Below are 16988 nucleotides of genomic sequence, written 5' to 3'. Positions count from 1 at the left end.
TTTGTCGGGTTTTTTTGTCGCATCTTTGTCTGCGCCATGTCGCAGACATCATGCGACAGGATGCGACATTTTTTTCCCGACGGACCCGATGTGGATTCTCCCGAACCCGAAAAAGGGGCGTAACCCGACATTTCTGAGCTTTCCCACGTATTTATAAAGGTTTCCAACCCGAATTTGTTGAATTGTTGTGGATTTTTTCCCCAACAGCTCATAGGAGTTGGAAACCAAAACCAACAAAGCGCACGTGCGACAAAAAGGATGCGACATAATAATAAATACCAGGGGAAAAAAGCAGTCGGGTAAGAAAGCAACATAGACTTACAACCCGATTTTCTTAGTAAATGAGGGCCACTGTGTACATACATTACATTACTTATCCTGTACTGATCCTGAGTTATATCCTGTATTATACTTCAGAGCTGTACTCACTATTCTGCTGGTGAGGTCACTGTGTACATACATTACATTACTTATCCTGTACTGATCCTGAGTTATATCCTGTATTATACTCCAGAGCTGTACTCACTATTCTGCTGGTGAGGTCACTGTGTACATACATTACATTACTTATCCTGTACTGATCCTGAGTTATATCCTGTATTATACTCCAGAGCTGCACTCACTATTCTGCTGGTGAGATCACTGTGTACATACATTACATTACTTATCCTGTACTGATCCTGAGTTATATCCTGTATTATACTCCAGAGCTGCACTCACTATTCTGCTGGTGAGGTCACTGTGTACATACATTACATTACTTATCCTGTACTGATCCTGAGTTATATCCTGTATTATACTCCAGAGCTGTACTCACTATTCTGCTGGTGAGGTCACTGTGTACATACATTACATTACTTATCCTGTACTGATCCTGAGTTATATCCTGTATTATACTCCAGAGCTGCACTCACTATTCTGCTGGTGAGATCACTGTGTACATACATTACATTACTGATCCTGTACTGATCCTGAGTAATATCCTGTCTACCAGCTTGCTGACTCGTCTGTGTTGTTTTCTATGAGATCTGGTGTTTCTGATGACGTCGCTCGTCCTGTGTATGTGATAAACTGAATGAGAACAGCTTGATAATTGAGAGCATTTATTACACATAACAGTCAACTTTTTTTTTTCCATTAAATGTTGCAGAATATATACAGGAATTATGTATAATTTTATCTACACCATGTTAGGAGGGGACAGCTGCGATCCCTTAGAGGAGCTTCCTGTATATTCCCCGTTTCCTGTTTACTTGGGATAGCAGAAGATGATATCGCCTAAATGCTTAAAAAGAATGTTTCGCCTAAATTTTTATTCACGGATTAGTGCCAGATACTGAAATACGTTTTTTATTTTCTGATTGTAATTTAACAAAAAAAGAGGTTCTTTTTTTATTATTTTTTTTATATTTTTTTACATTTGAGAGATGATTTATAGCAAACCTCATGGCAACCATAGGCAGAAGTTGCCCCATTGACATGAATGGGAAAGGTTTCTGGTCATGCTCTGTGACCTTTGCAGAGGTCATTCCACAGGGGAGGGGGAGGCTAAGTTGTGAGCTTCATCTATTGTCTTTTCTATCTACTGGTGTTCCTCGACCAGTCTCTCCAGCTGTTTCAATACTACAACAATTTTGCAGTGGATTCAAAATTGTGGACCTCCAGCTGTTGCAAAACTACAACTCTTAAAAACACAAAAAGTCTCTCGACACAGTTTTCCAATCACAAAGCAGATTGTATGGCACAAATCAACAGGTACGGGGGGTATCGTAATCCTCACAGTAGCAGCTTTGTAAATGGTGGACCTGGACATCGTGACTTGCGTAAGTTGCATAAACATCTTTAGAAATAAAACAAAGGCATAAAGAAAGACTTTGAGTTCGTGAGTAGTTTTTCTTACAGGTATGCACCTAATGCACCATGTCCAGATCCACCATTTACAAGCAAAACTACAACTCCCAGGATGCCCAGAAAGCTTTTTGCTGTCCGGGTATGCTGGGAGTTGTAGTTTGGCATCAGCTGGAGACACCCTGTTTTTAAAAAGCACTAATCTAAAATAACAGTATAGTAGTGATCTATGATGCCATTTTTTTGGGGATTATTGAGCGAAACTGAAGCAAATCCGCAATAAGGTTGGGTTCACACCACGTTTTGTTAAATACGGTTCCCGTATACAGCTTGGAGGAGGGGGGGGCAGGGCTTAATCGCGGCGCCGCACTCAGCCGTATTCGGGAACCGTATTTAATGTACGTCTATGAGCCGACCGGAGTGAACCGCAGCCTCCGGTCGACTTCGTTTTCGGCCGCATGCGGTTTCCCGACCGCAGGCAAAAACGTGGTCGACCGTGTTTTTGGCTACGGTCGGGAAACCGCATACGGCCGAAAACTAAGCCGACGGTAGGCTGCGGTTCACTCCGGTCGGCTCATAGACATACATTAAATACTGTTCCCGAATACGGCTGAGTGCGGGCGCCGCGATTAAGCCCCGCCCCCCTCCTCCCAGCCGTATACGGGAACCGTATTTAACAAAACGTGGTGTGAACCAAGCCTAACAAGGGGAGAACATACAGGGCGGTATTTATCAATTTTGCCTGTTGACAGTTTTTTTTACCCTTTTTTTTCCACTTTGGTTTTCGTGGACATAAACCAAATTTATCATTTGATGCAAGTTGTTAGTAATTTTGGCTCAAATGTTGAAATCAGCCGTTCACAGCGCCTTTTACACAGAACTTACCACCACAGAGGACGCGTATTTTACCCTGTAGAGCAGCCATTTCGGAGTCCCTCCTGCAGTATCTCAGCAAGCGACATGAGTTATTTTCTTTTGTGGGGTTTATAGCCACCATGTAAAATGGATTTAATTTTCAACTTGGGTAGTTTTTTTTTTTTTTTTTTTTAGTTTTTTTTATTACTTTAGTGCTGTGGTCTCCAACCTGCGGACCTCCAGATGTTGCAAAACTACAATTCCCAGCATGCCCGGACAGCCGTTGGCTGTCCGGGCATGCTGGGAGTTGTAGTTTTGCAACATCTGGAGGTCCGCAGGTTGGAGACCACTGCTTCAGTACTTAGCTTTCCTGAACCTGTGCGGCCATGTCCAATGCCGGCTCAACGGAGGGTGAAGGTCCCTCAGAGACAACTATGTCGCAGGATAGTATTGCGCAGCCCTGGAGATGTCGCTGCTTTCACAAAAAAATTTTTTATGTATTTCGACGCCTTTACATTTTCTGACATTGGTAAGTGTGTTTTCCATCTGCCAAATTTCTTGGCGCTGATTTGCGCCAAAAAAAACTGGATTTGCGCCAAAATTGCACACCAAAGATCGATTGGCGCAAATGATGACTTGCTGTCTAAAGTTAAAATCACACACAGGACCGTGTGATTTTGAGAAAGTTGTAAAAATGACAGTGGAGAAGATGCGCCAAAAAGACACTGCGCCAAAGTATTGCGCAAAAGTTACGTGAAAAAAAAAAACACACATCCTTTGATAATCCCCCCCCCCCCCCCCCCCCCCCCCCCCCCCCAAACTCCATGCGGATGTCGTTCTCTTCTGCTGTTATTGTGGATGTGTCGGTGCTTTCTGTGATTTTATTGGAGCAGTCACATTATTATTAGATGATGTAGATCCGTTCACATTGCACAGTGTCCCGCTCTTGTGTTTCCCATCGAATAAATTGTACTTTGCAGTTTATTACAGTATTGTGTCAGGTTTGCAGTTTATTACAGTATTGTGTCAGGGTCGCAGTTTATTACAGTATTGTGTCAGGTTTGCAGTTTATTACAGTATTGTGTCAGGTTTGCAGTTTATTACAGTATTGTGTCAGGTTTGCAGTTTATTACAGTATTGTGTCAGGTTTGCAGTTTATTACAGTATTGTGTCAGGTTTGCAGTTTATTACAGTATTGTCAGGTTTGCAGTTTATTACAGTATTGTGTCAGGTTTGCAGTTTATTACAGTATTGTCAGGTTTGCAGTATATTACAGTATTGTCGGGTTTGCAGTTTATTACAGTATTGTCAGGTTCGCAGTTTATTACAGTATTGTGTCAGGTTTGCAGTTTATTACAGTATTGTGTCAGGTTTGCAGTTTATTACAGTATTGTGTCAGGTTTGCAGTTTATTACAGTATTGTCAGGTTTGCAGTTTATTACAGTATTGTGTCAGGTTTGCAGTTTATTACAGTATTGTGTCAGGTTTGCAGTTTATTACAGTATTGTGTCAGGTTCGCAGTTTATTACAGTATTGTCGGGTTTGCAGTTTATTACAGTATTGTCAGGTTTGCAGTTTATTACAGTATTGTGTCAGGTTCGCAGTTTATTACAGTATTGTGTCAGGTTTGCAGTTTATTACAGTATTGTGTCAGGTTTGCAGTTTATTACAGTATTGTGTCAGGGTCGCAGTTTATTACAGTATTGTGTCAGGTTTGCAGTTTATTACAGTATTGTGTCTGGTTCGCAGTTTATTACAGTATTGTCAGGTTTGCAGTTTATTACAGTATTGTGTCAGGTTTGCAGTTTATTACAGTATTGTGTCAGGTTTGCAGTTTATTACAGTATTGTGTCAGGTTTGCAGTTTATTACAGTATTGTGTCAGGTTTGCAGTTTATTACAGTATTGTGTCAGGGTCGCAGTTTATTACAGTATTGTGTCAGGTTTGCAGTTTATTACAGTATTGTGTCAGGTTTGCAGTTTATTACAGTATTGTCAGGTTTGCAGTTTATTACAGTATTGTGTCAGGTTTGCAGTTTATTACAGTATTGTGTCAGGTTTGCAGTTTATTACAGTATTGTCAGGTTTGCAGTTTATTACAGTATTGTCAGGTTTGCAGTTTATTACAGTATTGTGTCAGGTTCGCAGTTTATTACAGTATTGTCAGGTTTGCAGTTTATTACAGTATTGTGTCAGGTTCGCAGTTTATTACAGTATTGTCAGGTTTGCAGTTTATTACAGTATTGTGTCAGGTTTGCAGTTTATTACAGTATTGTGTCAGGTTCGCAGTTTATTACAGTATTGTGTCAGGTTTGCAGTTTATTACAGTATTGTGTCAGGTTTGCAGTTTATTACAGTATTGTGTCAGGTTTGCAGTTTATTACAGTATTGTGTCAGGTTTGCAGTTTATTACAGTATTGTCAGGTTTGCAGTTTATTACAGTATTGTGTCAGGTTTGCAGTTTATTACAGTATTGTGTCAGGTTTGCAGTTTATTACAGTATTGTGTCAGGTTCGCAGTTTATTACAGTATTGTGTCAGGTTTGCAGTTTATTACAGTATTGTGTCAGGTTTGCAGTTTATTACAGTATTGTGTCAGGTTTGCAGTTTATTACAGTATTGTGTCAGGTTTGCAGTTTATTACAGTATTGTGTCAGGTTTGCAGTTTATTACAGTATTGTGTCAGGTTTGCAGTTTATTACAGTATTGTCAGGTTTGCAGTTTATTACAGTATTGTGTCAGGTTCGCAGTTTATTACAGTATTGTGTCAGGTTTGCAGTTTATTACAGTATTGTGTCAGGTTTGCAGTTTATTACAGTATTGTGTCAGGTTTGCAGTTTATTACAGTATTGTGTCAGGTTTGCAGTTTATTACAGTATTGTGTCAGGTTTGCAGTTTATTACAGTATTGTGTCAGGTTTGCAGTTTATTACAGTATTGTGTCAGGTTTGCAGTTTATTACAGTATTGTGTCAGGTTTGCAGTTTATTACAGTATTGTCAGGTTCGCAGTTTATTACAGTATTGTGTCAGGTTCGCAGTTTATTACAGTATTGTGTCAGGTTCGCAGTTTATTACAGTATTGTGTCAGGTTTGCAGTTTATTACAGTATTGTGTCAGGTTTGCAGTTTATTACAGTATTGTGTCAGGTTTGCAGTTTATTACAGTATTGTCAGGTTCGCAGTTTATTACAGTATTGTGTCAGGTTCGCAGTTTATTACAGTATTGTGTCAGGTTCGCAGTTTATTACAGTATTGTCAGGTTTGCAGTTTATTACAGTATTGTGTCAGGTTCGCAGTTTATTACAGTATTGTGTCAGGTTTGCAGTTTATTACAGTATTGTGTCAGGTTCCAGTTTATTACAGTATTGTGTCAGGTTTGCAGTTTATTACAGTATTGTGTCAGGTTTGCAGTTTATTATGGTATTGTCAGGTTTGCAGTTTATTACAGTATTGTGTCAGGTTTGCAGTTTATTACAGTATTGTGTCAGGTTCCAGTTTATTACAGTATTGTGTCAGGTTTGCAGTTTATTACAGTATTGTGTCAGGTTTGCAGTTTATTACAGTATTGTGTCAGGTTCGCAGTTTATTACAGTATTATGTCAGGTTCGCAGTTTATTACAGTATTGTGTCAGGTTCCAGTTTATTACAGTATTGTGTCAGGTTTGCAGTTTATTACAGTATTGTGTCAGGTTCGCAGTTTATTACAGTATTGTGTCAGGTTTGCAGTTTATTACAGTATTGTGTCAGGTTTGCAGTTTATTACAGTATTGTCAGGTTTGCAGTATATTACAGTATTGTGTCAGGTTTGCAGTTTTACAGTATTGTCAGGTTTGCAGTTTATTACAGTATTGTCAGGTTCGCAGTTTATTACAGTATTGTGTCAGGTTTGCAGTTTATTACAGTATTGTGTCAGGTTTGCAGTTTATTACAGTATTGTGTCAGGTTCGCAGTTTATTATAGTATTGTGTCAGGTTTGCAGTTTATTACAGTATTGTGTCAGGTTTGCAGTTTATTACAGTATTGTGTCAGGTTTGCAGTTTATTACAGTATTGTGTCAGGTTTGCAGTTTATTACAGTATTGTCAGGTTCGCAGTTTATTACAGTATTGTGTCAGGTTTGCAGTTTATTACAGTATTGTGTCAGGTTCGCAGTTTATTACAGTATTGTGTCAGGTTTGCAGTTTATTACAGTATTGTCAGGTTCGCAGTTTATTACAGTATTGTCTGGTTCGCAGTTTATTACAGTATTGTGTCAGGTTCGCAGTTTATTACAGTATTGTGTCAGGTTTGCAGTTTATTACAGTATTGTGTCAGGTTTGCAGTTTATTACAGTATTGTCAGGTTCGCAGTTTATTACAGTATTGTCTGGTTCGCAGTTTATTACAGTATTGTCTGGTTCGCAGTTTATTACGGTATTGTGTCAAGTTTGCAGTTTATTACAGTATTGTGTCAAGTTTGCAGTTTATTACAGTATTGTGTCAGGTTCGCAGTTTATTACAGTATTGTGTCAGGTTTGCAGTTTATTACAGTATTGTGTCGGGTTCGCAGTTTATTACGGTATTGTGTCGGGTTTGCAGTTTATTACAGTATTGTGTCAGGTTTGCAGTTTATTACAGTATTGTGTCAGGTTTGCAGTTTATTACAGTATTGTGTCAGGTTTGCAGTTTATTACAGTATTGTCAGGTTCGCAGTTTATTACAGTATTGTGTCAGGTTTGCAGTTTATTACATTATTGTGTCAGGTTTGCAGTTTATTACAGTATTGTCAGGTTTGCAGTTTATTACAGTATTGTGTCAGGTTTGCAGTTTATTACAGTATTGTGTCAGGTTTGCAGTTTATTACAGTATTGTGTCAGGTTTGCAGTTTATTACAGTATTGTGTCAGGTTTGCAGTTTATTACAGTATTGTGTCAGGTTCGCAGTTTATTACAGTATTGTGTCAGGTTCGCAGTTTATTACAGTATTGTCAGGTTCGCAGTTTATTACAGTATTGTCTGGTTCGCAGTTTATTACAGTATTGTGTCAGGTTTGCAGTTTATTACAGTATTGTGTCAGGTTCGCAGTTTATTACAGTATTGTGTCAGGTTCCAGTTTATTACAGTATTGTGTCAGGTTTGCAGTTTATTACAGTATTGTGTCAGGTTCGCAGTATATTACAGTATTGTCAGGTTTGCAGTTTATTACAGTATTGTGTCAGGTTTGCAGTTTATTACAGTATTGTCAGGTTCGCAGTTTATTACAGTATTGTGTCAGGTTTGCAGTTTATTACAGTATTGTGTCAGGTTTGCAGTTTATTACAGTATTGTCAGGTTCGCAGTATATTACAGTATTGTCAGGTTTGCAGTTTATTACAGTATTGTCAGGTTCGCAGTTTATTACAGTATTGTGTCAGGTTCCAGTTTATTACAGTATTGTGTCAGGTTCCAGTTTATTACAGTATTGTGTCAGGTTTGCAGTTTATTACAGTATTGTGTCAGGTTCGCAGTATATTACAGTATTGTCAGGTTCGCAGTTTATTACAGTATTGTGTCAGGTTTGCAGTTTATTACAGTATTGTGTCAGGTTTGCAGTTTATTACAGTATTGTGTCAGGTTTGCAGTTTATTACAGTATTGTCAGGTTCGCAGTATATTACAGTATTGTCAGGTTTGCAGTTTATTACAGTATTGTCAGGTTCGCAGTTTATTACAGTATTGTGTCAGGTTTGCAGTTTATTACAGTATTGTGTCAGGTTTGCAGTTTATTACAGTATTGTGTCAGGTTTGCAGTTTATTACAGTATTGTGTCAGGTTTGCAGTTTATTACAGTATTGTGTCAGGTTTGCAGTTTATTACAGTATTGTGTCAGGTTCGCAGTTTATTACAGTATTGTCAGGTTTGCAGTTTATTACAGTATTGTGTCAGGTTTGCAGTTTATTACAGTATTGTGTCAGGTTCGCAGTTTATTACAGTATTGTGTCAGGTTTGCAGTTTATTACAGTATTGTGTCAGGTTTGCAGTTTATTACAGTATTGTGTCAGGTTTGCAGTTTATTACAGTATTGTGTCAGGTTTGCAGTTTATTACAGTATTGTGTCAGGTTCGCAGTTTATTACAGTATTGTCAGGTTCGCAGTTTATTACAGTATTGTCAGGTTTGCAGTTTATTACAGTATTGTGTCAGGTTTGCAGTTTATTACAGTATTGTGTCAGGTTTGCAGTTTATTACAGTATTGTGTCAGGTTTGCAGTTTATTACAGTATTGTGTCAGGTTCCAGTTTATTACAGTATTGTGTCAGGTTCCAGTTTATTACAGTATTGTGTCAGGTTTGCAGTTTATTACAGTATTGTCAGGTTCGCAGTATATTACAGTATTGTGTCAGGTTTGCAGTTTATGACAGTATTGTGTCAGGTTTGCAGTTTATTACAGTATTGTGTCAGGTTCGCAGTTTATTACAGTATTGTGTCAGGTTCGCAGTTTATTACAGTATTGTGTCAGGTTTGCAGTTTATTACAGTATTGTGTCAGGTTTGCAGTTTATTACAGTATTGTCAGGTTTGCAGTTTATTACAGTATTGTCAGGTTCGCAGTATATTACAGTATTGTCAGGTTTGCAGTTTATTACAGTATTGTGTCAGGTTTGCAGTTTATTACAGTATTGTCAGGTTTGCAGTTTATTACAGTATTGTCAGGTTCGCAGTTTATTACAGTATTGTGTCAGGTTCCAGTTTATTACAGTATTGTGTCAGGTTCCAGTTTATTACAGTATTGTGTCAGGTTCGCAGTATATTACAGTATTGTGTCAGGTTCGCAGTATATTACAGTATTGTGTCAGGTTTGCAGTTTATTACAGTATTGTCAGGTTCGCAGTTTATTACAGTATTGTGTCAGGTTTGCAGTTTATTACAGTATTGTGTCAGGTTTGCAGTTTATTACAGTATTGTCAGGTTCGCAGTATATTACAGTATTGTCAGGTTTGCAGTTTATTACAGTATTGTCAGGTTTGCAGTTTATTACAGTATTGTGTCAGGTTTGCAGTTTATTACAGTATTGTGTCAGGTTTGCAGTTTATTACAGTATTGTGTCAGGTTTGCAGTTTATTACAGTATTGTGTCAGGTTTGCAGTTTATTACAGTATTGTGTCAGGTTCGCAGTTTATTACAGTATTGTCAGGTTTGCAGTTTATTACAGTATTGTGTCAGGTTTGCAGTTTATTACAGTATTGTGTCAGGTTTGCAGTTTATTACAGTATTGTGTCAGGTTTGCAGTTTATTACAGTATTGTGTCAGGTTTGCAGTTTATTACAGTATTGTGTCAGGTTTGCAGTTTATTACAGTATTGTGTCAGGTTTGCAGTTTATTACAGTATTGTGTCAGGTTTGCAGTTTATTACAGTATTGTGTCAGGTTTGCAGTTTATTACAGTATTGTGTCAGGTTTGCAGTTTATTACAGTATTGTGTCAGGTTCGCAGTTTATTACAGTATTGTCAGGTTCGCAGTTTATTACAGTATTGTCAGGTTTGCAGTTTATTACAGTATTGTGTCAGGTTTGCAGTTTATTACAGTATTGTGTCAGGTTTGCAGTTTATTACAGTATTGTGTCAGGTTTGCAGTTTATTACAGTATTGTGTCAGGTTCGCAGTTTATTACAGTATTGTGTCAGGTTCCAGTTTATTACAGTATTGTGTCAGGTTTGCAGTTTATTACAGTATTGTCAGGTTCGCAGTATATTACAGTATTGTGTCAGGTTCGCAGTTTATTACAGTATTGTGTCAGGTTTGCAGTTTATTACAGTATTGTGTCAGGTTCGCAGTATATTACAGTATTGTCAGGTTCGCAGTTTATTACAGTATTGTGTCAGGTTCGCAGTTTATTACAGTATTGTGTCAGGTTTGCAGTTTATTACAGTATTGTGTCAGGTTTGCAGTTTATTACAGTATTGTGTCAGGTTTGCAGTTTATTACAGTATTGTGTCAGGTTCGCAGTTTATTACAGTATTGTGTCAGGTTTGCAGTTTATTACAGTATTGTGTCAGGTTTGCAGTTTATTACAGTATTGTGTCAGGTTCGCAGTTTATTACAGTATTGTGTCAGGTTCCAGTTTATTACAGTATTGTGTCAGGTTTGCAGTTTATTACAGTATTGTCAGGTTCGCAGTATATTACAGTATTGTCAGGTTCGCAGTTTATTACAGTATTGTGTCAGGTTCGCAGTTTATTACAGTATTGTGTCAGGTTTGCAGTTTATTACAGTATTGTGTCAGGTTTGCAGTTTATTACAGTATTGTCAGGTTTGCAGTTTATTACAGTATTGTCAGGTTCGCAGTATATTACAGTATTGTCAGGTTTGCAGTTTATTACAGTATTGTGTCAGGTTTGCAGTTTATTACAGTATTGTGTCAGGTTTGCAGTTTATTACAGTATTGTGTCAGGTTTGCAGTTTATTACAGTATTGTGTCAGGTTTGCAGTTTATTACAGTATTGTGTCAGGTTTGCAGTTTATTACAGTATTGTGTCAGGTTCGCAGTTTATTACAGTATTGTCAGGTTCGCAGTTTATTACAGTATTGTGTCAGGTTTGCAGTTTATTACAGTATTGTGTCAGGTTCGCAGTTTATTACAGTATTGTGTCAGGTTTGCAGTTTATTACAGTATTGTGTCAGGTTTGCAGTTTATTACAGTATTGTGTCAGGTTTGCAGTTTATTACAGTATTGTGTCAGGTTTGCAGTTTATTACAGTATTGTGTCAGGTTTGCAGTTTATTACAGTATTGTGTCAGATTTGCAGTTTATTACAGTATTGTGTCAGGTTTGCAGTTTATTACAGTATTGTGTCAGGTTTGCAGTTTATTACAGTATTGTGTCAGGTTTGCAGTTTATTACAGTATTGTCAGGTTTGCAGTTTATTACAGTATTGTCAGGTTTGCAGTTTATTACAGTATTGTCAGGTTTGCAGTTTATTACAGTATTGTGTCAAGTTTGCAGTTTATTACAGTATTGTGTCAGGTTCCAGTTTATTACAGTATTGTGTCAGGTTTGCAGTTTATTACAGTATTGTGTCAAGTTTGCAGTTTATTACAGTATTGTGTCAGGTTCGCAGTTTATTACAGTATTGTGTCAGGTTTGCAGTTTATTACAGTATTGTGTCAGGTTTGCAGTTTATTACAGTATTGTGTCAGGTTTGCAGTTTATTACAGTATTGTGTCAGGTTTGCAGTTTATTACAGTATTGTCAGGTTTGCAGTTTATTACAGTATTGTGTCAGGTTTGCAGTTTATTACAGTATTGTGTCAGGTTTGCAGTATATTACAGTATTGTCGGGTTTGCAGTTTATTACAGTATTGTGTCAGGTTTGCAGTTTATTACAGTATTGTGTCAGGTTTGCAGTTTATTACAGTATTGTCAGGTTCGCAGTATATTACAGTATTGTCAGGTTTGCAGTTTATTACAGTATTGTGTCAGGTTTGCAGTTTATTACAGTATTGTGTCAGGTTTGCAGTTTATTACAGTATTGTGTCAGGTTTGCAGTATATTACAGTATTGTGTCAGGTTTGCAGTTTATTACAGTATTGTGTCAGGGTCGCAGTTTATTACAGTATTGTGTCAGGTTTGCAGTTTATTACAGTATTGTGTCAGGTTTGCAGTTTATTACAGTATTGTCAGGTTTGCAGTTTATTACAGTATTGTCAGGTTTGCAGTTTATTACAGTATTGTGTCAGGTTTGCAGTTTATTACAGTATTGTGTCAGGTTCGCAGTTTATTACAGTATTGTGTCAGGTTTGCAGTTTATTACAGTATTGTGTCAGGTTTGCAGTTTATTACAGTATTGTCAGGTTTGCAGTTTATTACAGTATTGTCAGGTTTGCAGTTTATTACAGTATTGTGTCAGGTTTGCAGTTTATTACAGTATTGTGTCAGGTTTGCAGTTTATTACAGTATTGTGTCAGGTTTGCAGTTTATTACAGTATTGTGTTCCGCATGTGCTGCGTCTGATTGCCGTCCAGGTCGGCCCCTGCGTCCCCCTCTATAGACCCTTGTTCCGTGCGGCTGGAGCCGTCCTTAGCTCCTCACTACCCGCAGCTCTGCTTTGTGCTTCTGTGAATGCAGATGAGCGCAGGGCATCCCTGGTGCGGCCTGGACTTTTCTCCGCGCTAATTGAGTTTAGTAAATGAAAGCGCTGATGTCTGGGGCAGCCCGGCCGCCGATTCACTTATTCTGCTTAATCTAGTTTGGCTTTTTTCTTCTCTGCAGATAGAAGTCAGGCCCATGGACTAAAACAATCACCTTATAAAAGCAGAAAAGTCTCCAGTGAATCCTTGTCTGAGGGTCGTCATCGTCTTCTGTCAGTACAGCGTCATACTGAGAAAGCTGGGTGACAGGAGTGGATTCAGTGATGGCCCCACAGGGGTGGTTACCAAGTCCTGAATGGCAAATCTGCCTTCACCTGCCGCACCTAAGTCATTGGATGTGACGGTGTAATAGAGTAGTATTCCCTGATTCCTTATCATATGCTGTCCAGGCATTCATTGAAACATCCCCCTATATAACTAGACACACTCACCATTCAGGGGTCTTGGAAAGTTGGGTAATGGCAGACACTCTCAGTTTTCGCTGTTTCAGTACATTCACACATACCATATTGTACGCTTTAATGTTTTCACACCTTTTATATCAATATAAATACAGAATCAAAACTGCAGAAAATACTCCTCTGGCTCGCTCAGTCTTTCCCTACCAGTGTGCCTTTAACTGTTCAACCGCTGGCTGTCTGGGCATGTTGGGAGATGTAGTTTTGCAACAGCTGGAGGCACACTGGCTTACACACTGTGAAATACTGCGGAAAGGCAGTCTAATGTGTTTAGCGCTGGGGGATGGTCATTATAAGTAAATAAAACATCTTTCTAATGTACTTTGTTAAAAAAAAAAAAAAAGTCTGTTTTATTTGTGTTTAAAAAAAAAGCTGCCACTAGGTGTCTCCCTTCTTGTCCAGAGCACATTTCTCCGTTTCTCTTGCACAGACTTTGGACTCCTGCTGGTCTGGCAGAAGTCCAAAATCAGCAAATGCTGAGGTGGTGGGGGGGTGTGCAGCCTTAGCCAATCATAGCTCATCTCACATAGCTCATCTCACACTGAACTGCTCTGGGCTGTATGTAGCAGAGTGAGGGAGGAAGTTCTCCCCTGTATGGCTTCAGATGATGTCACACCTGCTGGGGAACGCCCCTTCCCTGTCTGTGAATCTGACTGAGACTGAGCAGAAAATACAGAGCGATATCAAGGTAGAAAACGAAAAAAATAATAAAAATAAAGGCAGGGGGAGGTTCATCATGATGGGGGCTGTGACCTGGGAGGATTATAAAATGTAACAAGATCATGAGAGATATTCTTTAAAGGACAGGATTAGGGTTTCTGCTGCTGTGTGTAGGACTGGATAGAATTGCAACGACCTCAACCTAAATACTATGACATTTGTGCTGGTTTTTAGTCTCTCCGAGTCAACAATGTTCACGTTTACTGTCAGCAAGCAGAGATCTTAAAATAACAAGATAGTAAAAAGTATATAAGAAGGTTGCATGATGTTTCCTTAGCGATTTGAGCTTTCTAGCAGATGTCCCATTATTGGAGCCCGATGTGTTTTGGGTAAATGTTAATCTTGCACATTTCTTCCTGTATCGTTCCATATGTTCTCCAGATGTGCTGGATGTTGGCTTCAGGATGGAGACGTCCTCGGCTTATTTGTGTTCTGGGATGATCGGCTCAGGCTGCATCTTCATGTTATGGTCTGGCCGGGAATGTCGGAGCAATGTTAACAATGGCTACCTATGGATTACTGTGTATGTGTCCACAGGAGAGCGGCCAGGATTCTCCCAGCTCATGGTCTTTATTTAAATCAGTGTTTCCCAACCAGGGTGCCTACAGCTGTTGCAAAACTACAACTCCCTGCATGCCCGGACAGCCTTTGGCTGTCCGGGCATGCTGGGAGTTGTAGTTTCGCATCAGCTGAAGGCCAACTCTTCCCTTAAAGAATCATGGCCTATATTTAAATTGGTGTTTTCCAACCACAATGCCTACAGCTGTTGCAAAACCACAACTTCCAGCATGCCCGGACAGCTTTGAGAGAATCATGGCCTTTATATCAGTGTTTCCAGCCATGATACATACAGTTGTTGCAAAACTTTAAAGGAGTTATCCAGGAAAAAACTTTTATATATATATATATATATATATATATCAACTGGCTCCAGAAAGTTAAACAGATTTGTAAATTACTTCTATTAAAAAATCTTCATCCTTTCAGTACTTATGAGCTTCTGAAGTTTAGTTGTTTTTTTTCTGTCTAAGTTCTCTCTGATGACACGTGTTTCGGCAACCGCCCAGTTTAGAAACAGATCCCCCATAGCAAACCTCTTCTACTCTGTGCAGTTCTCGAGACAGACAGAGATGTCAGCAGAGAGCACTGTTATCAGACAGAAAACAACAACTCAACTTCAGCAGCTGATAATTATTGAAAGGATTAAGATTTTTTTTATAGAAGTACCGTAATTTACTAATCTGTTTAACTTTCTGGAGCCAGTTGATATATATAAAAAAAATAAAGTTTTTTCCTGGACAACCCCTTTAACTCCCAGCATGCCCAGACAGCCTATGCGTCCTGCTCAGTTGTGAGGCAATGCATCCAATTCTGTTCCCTTTTAACCCCCTGAGACCAGTGCTGTCAGACCAAGTATGACAAGAATGTTAAAGGGGTTCTCCGGTGGAAAACTTTTATTTATTTATTTATTTATTTATATATATATATATATATATATATATATATATATATATATATATATATATATATTTTTTTTTTTTTTTTTTTAACTGAACTGGTGGCAGAAAGTTAAACAGATTTGTAAATAACTTCTATTAAAAAATCTTAATCCTTTTAGTACTTATTAGCTGCTGTATACTACAGAGGAAATTCTTTACTTTTTGAATTTCTTTTTTGTCTTGTCCACAGTGCTCTCTGCTGACACCTCTGTCCGTGTCAGGAACTGTCCAGAGTAGCATAGGTTTGCTAGGAGGATTTTCTCCTCCTCTGGACAGTTCCTGATACGGTCATCAGGTGTCAACAGAGAGCACTGTGGACAAGACAAAAAAGAAAGATTTTCCTCTGTAGCATACAGCTGCTAAAAATTACTGAAAGGATTAGAATTTTTTAATAGAAGTAATTCACAAATCTGTTTAACTTTGTGGCACCAGTTCATGAAAAAAAAATTTAAAAAAGTTTTCCACCGGAGTACCCCTTTAAGTAAAGGGTACGTATATGTTCCCTACCAATTCTTTTTTTTATTTGCTTCTTTGCATTTAAAATAATATACATAATAAATATATATATATATATATATATATATATATATATATATATATATAAAGAGACTTTGCAAAAGGTCAGAAAACTCTGCTCCAATGCAGGCCTATGAGTTTCCATGGTTACAGACTACACTCCCTTTGTAGTCAGACACTGATGTCTGGTTACGACCTACCTTCTCTTCTGCTGTCTGTAGGTTATCAAGAAGAGAGAGAAAGATTGATCGGACCGCATAGGACAGGGTCCTCCAATGTCTGGCTCTCCAGCACAGTGTTTCCCAACCAGGGTGCCTCCAGCTGTTGCAAAACTACAATTCCCATAATGCCCGGACAGCCAACGGCTGTCCGGGCATGCTGGGATTTGTAGTTTCTGCAACATCTGGAGGCACCCTGGTTGGGAAACACTGCTCCAGCAGTTTCAGAACGACAATTCATTTTATGCACTGATAGCCGAAGGCCATTGGGGGCGCATGGTAGGAGTTCTAGTTTTGCAACAGCTTGAGAGTCGCAGTTTGAGCAACTTGCATGCAACAGCCGAAGCCTGTCCGGGCATGGTGGGAGTTTGGCAACAGCTGGGGAGTTAAAGGGGTATTCCAGGGAAAAACTTTTTTATTTTTATTTTTTCATATCAACTGGCTCCAGAAAGTTAAACAGATTTGTAAATTATCTATAACAACAAAGACACGTACGTGCATTCACCGCTCAATGGAGACAGCTCGGCATGGAAGTCCCGTCCACGAAAGGCTGGATCACAGCATCGGTGCAGGTAGATGGGCGCTCGGAGGCAACGCCGGCTGTTTCACACGTGTATGTGTGCTTCTTCCGGCCTCCGAGGCTTTATATTTGTAAATTACTTCTATTAAAAAAAAATCTTAATCCTTCTAATAATTATCAGCTGCTGAAGTTGAGTTGTTCTTTTCTATCTGGCAGCAGTGCTCTCTGCTTATCTCAGGAACTGCACAGAGTAGAAGAGG

The 16988-nt window shown here is 38.7% G+C and overlaps 1 protein-coding gene across 1 annotated transcript in view; it reads left to right on the top strand.

Moving 5' to 3' along the window:
- Positions 1–16988, top strand: part of BTBD7 (BTB domain containing 7) — a 57091-nt gene that overhangs the window by 18544 nt on the left and 21559 nt on the right. The gene's annotated exons all lie outside the window — the stretch shown is intronic.

Source organism: Hyla sarda, chromosome 11 (genome assembly GCF_029499605.1).
Source record: "Hyla sarda isolate aHylSar1 chromosome 11, aHylSar1.hap1, whole genome shotgun sequence".
NCBI classification, from domain to species: domain Eukaryota; kingdom Metazoa; phylum Chordata; class Amphibia; order Anura; family Hylidae; genus Hyla; species Hyla sarda.
The sequence above is the reverse complement of the archived record's forward strand: the minus strand, read 5'-3'. Positions and strand labels throughout refer to the sequence as shown.